The following is a 9,845-nucleotide window of genomic DNA, read 5'->3' as shown; positions in this document are numbered from 1 at the left end:
TATATATATATTCTTATTTTTAATTAAAAGTTCCACCCTGAATATGTTATTCATTATTGTATGATTCATCATGTTTAACTTTAGCAATATAAAATCTAAATAGCTTAGCTGTGTTTTAGCTTACTCAACTTTAGGAGCTGCAGTTTTGTTACTGAGGTGTTTAAATTCTTGTGCTCACAGTACAGCTGTTACAATTCAGCCAGGGAACACTTAAGATGCCTTAGTATAATCATCTACCACATTTAACGCTGTAGACGCTTATAAAGCATCTTGCCTGGAATCCAGTTGTCATTTCAGAAATAAAATATTTTAAGCCTGTGCAGGTACCTCAGATATTCTAGGATTCCTTAAAGACTATAAAGTATATAAACATGCATAATTCAAATAATTTAAGATCTAAAATCGAGTCCCAAGTTCAAAACAACTGTACATTAAAACATTAGGCATTGTTACAGCAGTTTAAATTAATCCTGCTAACCTATTCTAGCAATTTTAATATAAAATATTAGGCCACATGATTAACTAAATTAATTACTGTTTTTGTTTTGAGTTTTTAATTAAACAAAATTTTGTCAGTATATTCTTGTTCTCTTATCTTACCAGTCAGACAGTGTCAGGCAAAGCGAAAATCAGAGGCATCAGAGGCAATTCAAGATATCCCACAGTACATATGAGAAGGAAATATGTACACAAATCCCAGCAAGCCTGAATTAAAAATGAAACAAAAGAACAAAATCCATAAAAAACAAGCAGAATCTTTCCCAACTTTTAAGAACATTAGTGAATATCTGGGTCAAATGCTGAACAGATACAGTAGATGCACACATCTAGGAGGATGTGGTGAGATTGTCTATACAAACGTAATGCACTCAAATAAAGAAATTCATCAGCCCTCAAGGGTTGCATTCATGAGTGCCAAGGAAGATGGCAAAAGCGTTTGATATAAATCCTCTATCATCTATGAAAGGTCATGGAGAACAAGAGAGTTTCCTGAAGACTGGAGGACAAACTCACTCTGGTCTTGAAAAAGGGCAAGAAGGAGGACCCCGGAAACTATGTGTCAGTCTGTCTTACCTCTGCCACTGGGAAGCTGATGACACAACTTATTTTGGATGTCTCCTCCAAGCAAGTGGAAGAAAAATATATCAAGAGTAGTCAGCATGGATTCACCAAGGGGAAATAATGCTAGACCACTCTGGTAGCCTTCCATGCTGTCATGAATAGCTAGGTAGATGAGGGGAAAAGAGTGAATGTTGTATACTTTGATTTCATCTATACTTTTGACACTGTTAAACAACTTCTTAGGTAAGCTTAAGAAGTAAGAGGTAGAGGACTGGACAGTGAGGTGGACTGAGAACCAGCTGAGTGGCAGAACTCAGAAGGTTGTAATCAGTGGTGCTCCCAAGAGATTGGTATTGGGTCTGATCATTCTCAGCATCATCAGTGATCTTGATGAAAGGATTTATCACACCTTCAACAAGTTTGCTGATGATAGAAAGCTGGGAGGAATGGCTGATACACTAGAAAAAGCATATTTCTTTTCACCAATATCTGGACAATCTGGAGAGCTTGGTGGAGAGTAAGTTTATGAGGTCCCACAAGGGCAAGTGTAGTATTCTGTGCCTGGGGATGAATAAATGCATTTGCCAGTACAGTTTAAGAGCTGATCTGTTGGAAAGGAGCTCTGCAGAGAATGATCTAGGAAAACAGGTTTCTCGCGTGCCAGCAATGTGCCCTTATGATCAAAAAGACCAGTATTTTACTGGAGTGCATTACAAGGAGCATAGACAGCAGGTCATGGGATGTTCTACTCCTCCTGTACTCTACCCTGGAGTAATGTGCCCAGTACTCTGGGCTCCCAGATCAAAAGAAGAGAGGGAATTACTAGTGAGAATCCAGCATAGGGCTACAGGTATTGTTAGGGGCCTGGAGAGTCTCCTTATATGGAAAGGCTGAGAGATTTGTGACTGAACAACCTTGACAAGAGACTGAAGGATAACCTTATCAAAGCATTAAAAATAAATAAATAAATAATAATAATAATTTAAAAAAATGAAAGAATAGGAGCCAAGAGAATGGGGCTTTTTTGCTGTGCCACACAGCAACAGGAAAACTTCGTAAACTTCAACATTTGAAGTAAAATCTGCTAATTGAGTGAAAACTTCAGGTACGTATTTGTGGATATCATTTACTCTAGAAAATATATGTTTTGATGAAACATATATGTTGATAATTTCCATTTCCTTTTGTATCATGCTGAGGCTCCATTAATACCAGTGCTATTGGCAGTTCAAGAATAATTATCTTAAATTTTGCAGTCTCTGATAAATGCTTTCATTATAAGCTTGTTGTTTTATAATCAGAAATGCAATGCTTTCAAATAGAAATGATTCATTTCATATAAATGAATCAAATTGCGGCATCACCTGACCACTGTTAATAATCTAACACTAGTATCCAAAACTTATTATTTGAGATATGAATCCTATTTTGAAATCTTATCAGCAAGTTTTTTTCTCCCATTTATTTCATTCTCAATTTTCATTTCTATAACATAATGGACATCCCTGTATTTATTATTGAGATCGGAACCTATGTTCAAAAATGGGTCTTATTCAATATATAATCCTGTAATTGATATAACAAATTTGGACAGGACACTAATTTATGAATATGCAGTAAAAAACACTTCACAGATTAATTTTAATATTTCCTTGTTATGAAACTCAAACCAGCAGTCTAATCATTAACCCAAATATAATTTATTTAGTTCCTGAAAATTATTTTCTTATAATAGAATTTTAATTAATTGAGATTATCTTTGATTAATAACAGCATAGCCATGGACAGACCTTCCAAAAATGTGTTTCCTGTTCCCCAGAGCATCTTTAGTCAATGCCAGCAGCTCCTTTCAATCTGATGTTCTTCCTGAGTAATTTCAGGAAATCTACAGGTATTGTCTGTTAGTGATTTATTTTTTTTTTTTTCTTGTTCCTTCTTATTTTTGCAATCTTTTCTTTGTGAATCATGTTCTTACTTTGTTAGTTACTGGCCCACTAAAGTGTGTATATATTAATTACAGCATCAAAATGTCAAAAGAAAAAAAAAAAAAAGGAAAAAAGAAAGAGAGAGAAAGCTCATTTAAATGCTGTTATTTTTCTTTTTCTAGTAGGATATAAGTGACTTAACTTACTGTAAAAATAAATAAAATGGAGAACCTTTTATCCTGAAAGATATCATTATTACTTTTACTCTTATTAATATTAATATTCACTAGCATTCAGGATGCCATAAGGAAGAGCACAGTTTATGATAGGGATCTAAGATGTAAGAAGAGTCAATGTGAGCTCCCCCCAAAGTTAGAAAATTCCCAGTATTTCATTTGTCTGTAGGTGTCCCCCAATCAAACATTATGGATACCATTTCCTGGAATAGCCCACGCCTCCCATGCTCACCAACAAGGATGTTATGGGATAGGATCAAAAAATCTTTTTACTTGGACATATTTTTCAACTACTATGATCTTTCCTACTTTAACAGAGAATTGGTGAAATGTTTGGTTTTTTAGTAGATCATACCAATAAAGACATAAAGACACACAATAAAACAATATTTATAACTATTGCAACTACTTTTGAACCATTCAGTTCCCAAACTGTGGGGGAAAAAAAAAACCAACCAAAAAACAAAACAAAACAAAAAACAAAAAACAAAAACAAAAAGCCCACACCTGTTTTATGGTTACATTCTCATAATTTCTACCCAATGTGTCTCAACACTTTTTCCCTGAAATTCCATATTATTTGCAGAGTGCCTGTTACACAATACTGCCAATTTTGTCATGACACATTTATTCTGGGAAAATTGATACATCCACTTACAATATGACTAATGGAGTCTGGGGTCTAGCCACATCTTCTAGATCCTGCCCGTAAATCTTTCCTTCCAGCTGTATTCTCTTCAAGATATCTCATGTGAATAGGTTGTTACAACTTATCCATAATTAAATTATATTTTTCTCATTTCAAACCTCCTGTGAAAAACCACTTGCAGTTTAGCACTTACTTTTCAGATTTTTTTTTTCTTCTAAAACACTTAGTACTGTATTTTCTCATCCACTGCAAGCATTTATCTCTCACTGTAATCTTCTTAATGACTTCAGTAATGACTATAACCCTGGAGTATTGTATTGCTTATTTATATTTCAAACTTGACCCAAGAACCAGTTATTTACTATTTCAGGAACAGTAATAACTGTCAGGTTTTGTTGCTGTTACTGTTTTTGTTTTATGTTTGTTTCCTGAGCCTTCTATTACTGCATGATGTTTCTATTGCAGTTATTATGCAATATAACAATTTCTAAAGGCATCGGCAGAAATAGGAGTCTGTACCATCTGAAAGCAACCATTAGTATCCAAGACACAGAGCTAGTAATTTTTATAGACAAAAATAAAATCCAAGATAAACATAGAATCATAGAATCATAGAATCATAGAATCATAGACTTGCGTTGGAAGTGACATCAACAATCATCAAGCTCCTATCCCCCTACAGATGGCAGAGATGCCATCCTCCACAATTAATACTAGATCAGGCTGCCCAGGGTTCCATTCAACCTTGCTTTAAACACCTCCAGGAATGGGGCATCCATAGCCTCTCTGGGCAGCCTGTTCCAGCACCTCACCACTCTCATAGTAAAGAACTTCCCTCTGACATCTAATCTTCACTCCTCCTACTTAAAACAATTTCCCATTGTCCTGCCATTATCTACTCTTTCAAAGAGTTGACTCCTCTCCCGTTCATAGGCTTCCTTTAGGTACTGGCAGGCTGCAATGAGGTCAACCCGCAGCCACCCGTCTTCTCTTGGAGTCCAGGATAACATATACTTTCCAAGCTGCAAGAGCACACTGCTGGCTCATGTTAAGTTTTTCATCCACCAGGACCTACAGGTCTTTCTCTGCAGGTCTTTCTCTTCTGCTCTCAAGGAAAATAAGAAAACAGATGGGAAAAAAAAAAAAAAAATTAAAAAAAAATAAAAAAAATCTGATCCTATTGATAATCTATTGATAATCTATAAATTTAACTGATAATGCTATTTTTTTTATTTTTTATTTTTTTTAATCTCATTTAACCATTTCTGATATCATTAATTTGAATTTATGATTTGTATTTTGTAACTTTGACAGGGCTTTTGATGATATCTTAAATTGTCTTTTGTGGTCAACAGTTGACCATGTCTTCTACAAAACCTGAGTCTTTTCTTTCAGCAACATTCAGAAAGTTCAGCTACTGAAGTAATTCAAATTCAAAGTAATTCAACTTACGTGAGCCAAATGAACCAAGTCATGAGCCTCTGAGTATACCCTACACAGCTCAGCTCAGTTCTTCCCACGAGCGGCTACTCCTATTTTATATTCTCCAGTGTATCCCACCCAAGATCCAGCTGCCACTTCAGAAATATATGAATCAGCCTGAGGCCGTATGTTGTATCTACCAGCTTCATGCACACTCCATGACACCTCTGAGGGAAACTACTGATTTATACGTAGGCAACTCAATGAAGCATGTCAAACTAGGTGAGAAAAATACCACCTACACGCTTAAGTAAGTCATAAAGCAATCTAGAAAACAAATCATATTCCCTATTTTTTTCTACCAGACTACATTGCTTCTCAACTTCTTTGTAACTCATCTGCACTACCTTTCCAGCAGTTCTGTACAGATTTCATAATGACTTCCCAGGCAGCCTTTACAACCTGAACGCTCACTTAATCTCACTTAAAGGAAAACATAATTATCTTTTTTTTTTCTTCCTTATTTTTTTTTCCCCAAGAAGTAATGTTTTAATGCATTTTTGTTTGCTAAATTCTTCACTTCCACGTTATTCAGGAATGAAACAATAGCATAAACCAAGCAGGATAACACAATACTTAGTCATATCTGCTTTGAGACCGAAGCTTCCGAAGCTTGAGCAGTCTGTTTGAACAGTCATGACTTCAACATAACACATTAACAGCTAAGATTTTTTTGTTGTTTGTTTGTGGTTTTTTTTGTTTTTTTTTTCCTTTTTTTTTTAATGCTCATTCATTTGGAAGCTTTCTGAGGAGGATCAGTATTGCTATATAATGGGAAAGGAGAAAGTTGGAGAAAAATTCTGGCAACATCAATGTTTTTTGGATTCACATGGTAAAACAATCTACCCCACCAATAATGCTAAAACAATGGCACTTAAAGCAGTTGCTCTCTTAGAGGCAAATCACTGTTTCTGGAATGAGTTATTTTTCTCTGCTATTCCATTTATTGTGAACTTACAGTTGTGGTTTTCAAATGGCTGATATAGGAATATACAGTTTTCCTCAGGTGAATTTCTACTGACTTTGCTCCCTTTTCACAAAACTGAAGATTTTATTCAAGAAGTATAAACAGAAACTAATTCAGAAACATTATCAGATAAATGATACCATTCAGCAGATCATATATCAATTGACACAATAATTAATCTTGGAGAAGAAATACTGATGAATCTCATTTATACTTCTCCAAACATGAGATAATACGACAACTTTTTTTCTGGAAGAATTAGACAATTATGTTGACTATCATGTTACAATTTTATGCATTAAACTACCACTGATAGGCATAATAAACAGAAGGTGATAAAACAGAGTACTTGCAGCATTTTTTAGTCTACATTTAGTCTACATTAGTCTGATGCTAATATTCCTATGTCAGGGAAAAGTGAGGATAACAAAGAAGATTCCTGTAATTTCCATCAGTCATCTCCATACTGGTAATACAGTTTAGACCATTTTAAACATTATATAAATATCTTGGTAATTTAGGTTAATGGTAATTTACAAATATAAACCATGAATTCTGGAATTCATGAATTTTGTTCCCAAATCCCAGGAAAAGAGGTATTCATACAGCAACCAGCTCAAAAGTGCTGCCCATTGTGCTGAAATTACTGCACCACAAATCACAAAAATCCTGCAGATCTGAACCGCAAAAGCACATGAATAAGTTTCAGTCAAATATATTGTCTAAATTTTCTAAATAACATAATAGTAATAATAATAATAATTAATAAATAAAAATGCTGTAGTTGATAACCATTAAAGAATGCTCCCTCTGGTCAACAGTTGAATAAATATATAGTGAAACCTGTTTTGACTGATCAAAATATAATAAAGAACTACACTGAGCTATTGAACAAAGTCCTGCTTAGTTTTTCTTTGCAACTGGCAAGACACTGGAAAAATACGAAGCAGGAAGAGTCTGTGTCTTTTGACAGTTAAATGTCACTGGGAATAAACTTTTATATCTGTGAGACCTAGAAAACATTTCATAGGTAATGGAGGGTAGAGACTGTGGTTTCTTGCTGCCATAATGTTCCCCTAACAACTTTTGCCACCAGCTTAAGAAATTGTGAAATGTTCACCTTTTGAACTTAATGATTCTCTACTTGAATAAAGGCTACACAAAGCCTTTTACTTATCAGATAAAGTCTGATCCCTCAAGATACTTCTTTAGTAAAAAAAAGTTTGCATCATTCTAGTTAACAAGCAGATCTGAAACACTGTACTTGCAATGAAACTTCAACAAAGTTTAAAAAAAATCATGATACAATCAGTAATTTTAATAAGGCAAGATATAATGTCCCGTAGTGCTGATTCATCAGCACACTTTTCTCAAAACAATATGTATCTCCTATTGGAATTGATTTAAAGTTTTATCAGCTTGTGTCTAAAGTTCAATTTAGTTTTCTTGCAAAGGCATACAAGAGGCTACCATGCATACAGGAATATATTTCTATGGCAACAGTTTGAAGTCTAGGCTATTCTTAGATTGTTTTCAGAAAAACAAAGAAACAAACAAACAAAAAACAACAAAAAATGAAAAAAAAACACAAGGTGCTTTGTTTTTCTTAACATTGTTTTGTTTTGAATTTTTGTCTGTTTTCACATATGCCCTTTTAGAAGCAAAAACAAACAAAAATAACAAAAAAAAAATCTACTGTTATGAAAGGAAGAAGAGATAAGAAGTGACTTAATGACGTATGTGTTATGACTTAATTTATGATACTTAAGTTTATTTTTCTATTTAGTTGGATGCTTTGTTTTGGAAAAATGACCTTGAAATGTCAATCATACAAATAAGATATACATCATAATTTGAAGCCTGATCATGAAATGGTATCAAAAATTCAGATGATTGATTTATCTTAAGGGTGTGTGTATGAGAGATGGGAGAATGAATGATGTGAATGTTCAGATCAGAGCATGTCATAGAAATAAAAGGGGTCATTTTGTTATTTCTCCAAACCCTCAACCTACAAGCACGCATAAATGCATACCTTCAATTCCCCAGCTGGCTTGATATTTCTATGTACATGTGCCTATAAAAGAATGCTTTAAAGAAAGTAAGAGATTAAAGTCACAAGCTTATGCTCCATCTCAGTGATGGAAAAACTATAATCACATGTATTTAGTATTATAGTCTCTTCAATGTGTGTATGACTTGCCTCAACAACTGATTTGGCATCTTTAATTCACTACTTTTGTCTTAACTTCCATAGCAGTGAGCCTAACACAACAATGTTTTTTAGCATGAGGTGTATTCTGACTGCCCTGTTCTTCAGTTTTCTCACTGCAATGGTACAGGGAAGGCAGCAAGACATAATGGTAATCTAGTGGTGTACTGTTATGTTCTTAAATATATTTGGACTATACTTAAAGCAGATGGCCTCACAAAGATAGAAATACTGACTCTTGGGTGAATGCATTTTTCTTTTTTTCTCAAGCAGGCAGGAGGGAAGCACAATGGCAAACTAGTGACTCTACTGCCATCACTTTGTCTTACATAGAATGTCCTGGCAGAACAATCAGTGTACAAAAGAAGCAGGGGGAAACAAAGAAGGGTCCTTGAAATCGAAATGATTTATATAATTAAACAGGACAGTATGTTGCCAGAACTGTATAATCAAAACACCAAGGTATTTTCTAGCAGACTGCAGAATTTTCCATAATGATAAAGGATTCTAGAAAAATGATCTTCTCACATTTAATACTTCATGAACACCTGAAATCAGGCTCCTGCCTCATTTTCAAGAGTGTATCAATTGCAGTGTCTGTGTATGTACATCTTTTTTCTCATTGCATATCCCAAAGGTGGACATTTTCTATAAAGCAAACCGAATTAGTATTTGAAGTTTAGCAAGTCCCTTACGGTGTTTTACTCTTTAAAAGGATTCTCTGCCTGGAGAAAGCCAGAAGCAACGTGACTGAAATTCTCCATATCTCTAGTGGGACTTGAGCTCTGAGTTAAAAAATGATTTGCAGAAGCTTTCTCCTTTACAGATATTACTGGGTTTCAGGGCACTTTTCCCATACCAGAATAGGATCAAGTGCAAGCTGCCTGAAGTCTAACTGCAGTCCTAAGCTTTGTTTATTTCAGCATCTAATATTAAAGGTTCAGCAACCCAGAGCAGGGATGGGAAACTCCTTTCACTAATTAGCTTTCCCACCTCCAGCAGCAGCTGGAGTCCAGCCACCCACAGCAGCCTCACCTCACCGGCAGTCCAGCAAGCTGCATGAGGGCCTGAAATGCTGACCAGTGAAATCCAACTCTGGCTTAATGAGACCGAGGTAGGCAGAGTCAATTAAATCAAATTCCCACTAACATCCCTAATACATCTGCAGTGTGTGCAGCAGAGGCAGTAGCAGCAGCAGCAACAGCAACAGCAACAGCAGTGAGAGATTCACAGTATTAATAAAGAGATTCACTGCTGCATTATGAGAGAGAGAGGAAAGGGGGGTAGGGTGGGGGCTGTTAGGGAGGCAAGA

This window comes from Coturnix japonica, chromosome 1 (assembly GCF_001577835.2).
Source record: "Coturnix japonica isolate 7356 chromosome 1, Coturnix japonica 2.1, whole genome shotgun sequence".
NCBI lineage: Eukaryota > Metazoa > Chordata > Aves > Galliformes > Phasianidae > Coturnix > Coturnix japonica.
The sequence above is the reverse complement of the archived record's forward strand: the minus strand, read 5'-3'. Positions refer to the sequence as shown.